Source organism: Arachis stenosperma, chromosome 4 (assembly GCF_014773155.1).
Source record: "Arachis stenosperma cultivar V10309 chromosome 4, arast.V10309.gnm1.PFL2, whole genome shotgun sequence".
Taxonomy (NCBI): domain Eukaryota; kingdom Viridiplantae; phylum Streptophyta; class Magnoliopsida; order Fabales; family Fabaceae; genus Arachis; species Arachis stenosperma.
Window position 1 is genome coordinate 36,906,170 of NC_080380.1, and position 4,530 is coordinate 36,910,699.

A 4,530-nucleotide genomic window follows, 5' to 3' on the forward strand; every position below is an offset into this window, starting at 1 on the left:
CACTTGTGCCTCCAGATTTCTGATGGAGGATCTTGTTTCACTCATGAAACTGAAAGTGGCTTTTGACAGATCAGAGACTAAGTTTGCTAAATTAGAGGGGCTCTTTTCAGAATTTTCTGTCTGTTGCTGAGAAGATGATGGAAAAGGCTTGTTATTACTGAGCTTATTTCTTCCACCATTGTTAAAGCCTTGTTGAGGCTTTTGTTGATCCTTCCATGAGAAATTTGGATGATTTCTCCATGATGAGTTATAGGTGTATCCATAAGGTTTACCCATGTAATTAACCTCTGCCATTGCAGGGTTCTCAGGATCATAAGCTTCTTCAGAAGCTGCCTCTTTAGTACTGTTGGATGCATTTTGCCATCCATTCAGACTTTGAGAGATCATGTTGACTTGCTGAGTCAACACTTTGTTTTGAGCCAATATGGCATTCAGAGCATCAATTTCAAGAACTCCTTTCCTCTGAGGCATCCCACTATTCACGGAATTCCTCTCAGAAGTGTACATGAATTGGTTATTTGCAACCATGTCAATAAGTTCTTGAGCCTCTTCAGGCGTTTTCTTTGGGTGAATAGATCCACCTGCAGAATGGTCCAATGACATCTTGGAAAATTCAGATAGACCATAATAGAATATATCTAATATGGTCCATTCTGAAAGCATGTCAGAAGGACACTTTTTGGTCATCTGCTTGTATCTTTCCCAAGCTTCATAGAGGGATTCACCATCTTTTTGCTTGAAGGTCTGAACATCCACTCTAAGCTTGCTCAGCTTTTGAGGAGGAAAGAATTTATCCAAGAAGGCCGTGACCAGCTTATCCCAGGAGTCCAGGCTATCTTTAGGTGGTGAGTCCAACCATATTCTAGCTCTGTCTCTTACAGCAAAAGGGAAAAGCATGAGTCTGTAGACTTCAGGATCTACTCCATTCGTCTTAACAGTCTCACAAATCTGCAAAAACTCAGTTAAAAACTGGTAAGGATCTTCAGATGGAAGTCCATAGAACTTGCAGTTCTATTGCATTAAAGCAACTAGTTGAGGCTTAATCTCAAAATTGTTTGCTCCAATGGCAGGAGTGGAGATGCTTCTTCCATCAAATTTGGACGTTGGTTTTGTGAAGTCACCAAGCATTCTCCTTGCATTATTGTTGTTGGGTTCGGCTGCCATCTCCTTCTCTTGTTCGAAATTTTCAGAAAGGTTGCTCCTGGATTGTTGTAATTTATCTTCTCTTAGTTTCCTCTTCAGAGTCCTTTCAGGTTCTGGATCAGCTTCAACAAGAGTTCATTTTTCCTTATTCCTGCTCATATGACAGAGAAGAGAAAAAGAAAAAAAAAGAAAGAGGAATCCTCTATGTCACAGTAAAGAGGATCCTTATTATTAGTAGAAGAAGAAAGGGTATAATGGAAGGAGAGGGATGAATAGTCTGTATAAAGAGTAAGGATAGGGGAGGTGATAAGAGATGAAGAGAAGTGTTAGTAAATAAATAAAGATGAGAGAGGGATTTTCGAAAATATTTTTGAAAAGGAGTTAGTTATTTTTGAAAATTAAAGATAAGATATAATTAAAAATTAAAATCTAAAACAATTAAAAAGAATTTTTGAAAAAGAGAGAGGTATTTTCGAAAATTGAAGAGGAAAAAGTAGTTAGGTGGTTTTGAAAAAGATAAGATACAAATAAAAAGTTAATTAGTTAGTTGAAAAAGATATTAAAATCAAATTTGAAAAGAAAAGAAGATAAGTTAGATAAGATATTTTGAAATCAAATTTTGAAAAAGATAAAATTTTGAAAAAGATATGATAAAAAGATAAGATAAATAGATAAAATAAAAGATAAAATTTTTAAGAAAAAGATATTTTGAAAAAGATTTAAATTTAAAATTAAAATTAATTACTTAACTAACAAGAAACTTAAAAAGATAGGATTCTAGATTTTAAAGATTGAACCTTTCTTAACAAGAAAGTAACAAACTTCAAATTTTTGAATCAATCATATTACTTGTTAGTGTAATTTTGAAAATATGATATAAAGATTAGAAAAGGATTTTGAATATATTTTTAAAAAATTTCGAAAATTATAATAAAAAAATGAAAAATGTGTGATTTTTGAAAAAGATTTTGAAAATATAAGATTTTTAAAATTGAAAATTTGACTTGACTCATAAGAAACAACTAATTTTAAAAATTTTTGACTTGGTCAACTTAAATTTTCGAAAATTTAGAGAGAAATAAGGAAAAGATATTTTTTTATTTTTGAATTTTTTTTATGATGAGAGAGAAAAACATAAAAATGACCCAAAACATGAAAATTTTGGATCAAAACACATGATGCATGCATGAACACTATGAATGTCAAGATGAACACCAAGAACACTTTGAAGATCATGATGAACATCAAGAACAAAATTTTGAAAAATTTTTTATGCAAAGAAAACATGCAAGACACCAAACTTAGAAATTTTTAATGCATGGACTCTAACAAACGAAAAATGCATATGAAAAACAACAAACAACACAAAACAAGAAATCATCAAGATCAAACAAGAAGACTTGTCAAGAACAACTTGAAGATCATGAAGAACACTATGAATACATGGAATTTTCAAAAAATGCAAGTAAAATTTTTAAAACATACAATTGACACCAAACTTAAAAATTGACTCAAGACTTGAATAAGAAACAAAAAATATTTTTGAATTTTATGATTTTATTAATTTTTTTTGGATTTTTTTTTTATTAATTTTTTTCGAAAAAATTTTGGAAAAGCGAAAAAGAAAAATTTTGAGAAAGTTTTTGAAAAGAAAATTACCTAATCTGAACAACAAGATGAACCGTCAGTTGTCCATACTCGAACAATCCCCGGCAACGGCGCAAAAAACTTGGTGGACGAAATTGTGATCACATCAATGTAGTACTCTTTGTTATTGTATGGAATCATTATTATGGCTCTTTGCTATGTGTGGACACAACTCCGTTCAACTAACCAGCAAGTGTACTGGGTCGTCCAAGTAATACCTTACGTGAGTAAGGGTCGATCCCACATAGATTGTTGGTATGAAGCAAGCTACGGTTATCTTGTAAATCTCAGTTAGGCGGATTATAATTGATTATGGATTTTCGAATAATAATAAATAATAAACATAAAATAAAGATAAAGTTACTCATGTATCTCCATGGTGAGAATTTCAGATAGGCGTATGGAGATGATGTGCTCCTCCTGAATCTCTGCTTTCCTACTTCTTCCTTCTTCCTTCTCATCACTCCTTTCTATGGCAAGCTGTATGCAGGGCATCACCGTTGTCAATGGCTACATCCCATCCTCTTAGTGAAAAAGGTCCAAATGCTCTGTCACAACACGGCTAATCATCTGTCGGTTCTCAATCAGGTTGGAATAGAATTCCTTGATTCTTTTGCGTCTGTCACTAACGCCCAGCTGGTACACGAATTTGCAATCTAACTCTTTGGCAATTCGCACAACTAACCAGCAAGTGCACTGGGTCGTCCAAGTAATACCTTACGTGAGTAAGGGTCGATCCCACAGAGATTATTGGTTTGAAGCAAGCTATATTTATTTTATTAATCTTAGTCAGGAGGCCAATAAGATTATTTGGATTTAATTGTAAGAAGTCAAAGTGTTTAGATTTATTAGAAAAATAAAAGAGAATCAAATCGTTACTTGGTGTGTAGTAATGAGAAATATGTTGGAGTTTTGGAGATGCTTTGTCCTTTGAATTTCTACTTTTCCTTGAAATCCTCTTCCCACACGCAAGGTCCCTTCCATGGCAAGCTCTATGTAGGGTGTCACCGTTGTCAATGGCTACTTCCCATCCTCTCAGTGAAAACGTTCCTATGCTCTGTCACAGCACGGCTAATCATCTGTCGGTTCTCAATCAGGTTGGAATAGAATCCATTGATTCTTTTGCGTCTGTCACTAACGCCTAGCCTTCAGGAGTTTGAAGCTCGTCACAATCATTCAATCCCAGAATCCTACTCGGAATACCACAGACAAGGTTTAGACTTTCCGGATTCTCATGAATGCCGCCATCAATCCGGCTTATACCACGAAGATTCTGATTAAGGAATCTAAGAGATACTCATTCAATCTGATGTAGAACGGAGGTGGTTGTCAGGCACACGTTCATGGATTGAGGAAGGTGATGAGTGTCACGGATCATCACCTTCTCCATAATTAAGCATGAATGAACATCTTAGATAAGAACAAGCGTGTTTGAATGGAAAACAAAGTAATGTATTAATTCATCGAGACGCTGCAGAGCTCCTCACCCCCAACAATGGAGTTTAGAGACTCATGCCGTCAAAAAGTATGTAATTCAGATCTGAAAATGTCATGAGGTACAGAATAATTCTCCAAAAGTTGTTTAAATAGTAAACTAGTAACCTAGGTTTACAGAATATGAGTAAACTAAGATAATTGGTGCAGAAATCCACTTCTTGGGCCCACTTGGTGTGTGCTGGGGCTGAGACTAAAGCTATCCACGAGTAGAGGCTTTTCTTGGAGTTAAACTCCAAGTTATGA

The 4,530-nt window shown here is 34.6% G+C and overlaps 1 non-coding gene across 1 annotated transcript; it reads left to right on the forward strand.

Moving 5' to 3' along the window:
• Positions 1-657: 657 nt before the first annotated feature.
• LOC130977775 (small nucleolar RNA R71) lies at positions 658-765 on the forward strand. The gene has a single exon (XR_009085451.1). It is a non-coding gene; the product is annotated as a small nucleolar RNA R71 (small nucleolar RNA).
• The last annotated feature ends 3,765 nt before the right edge of the window (positions 766-4,530 follow it).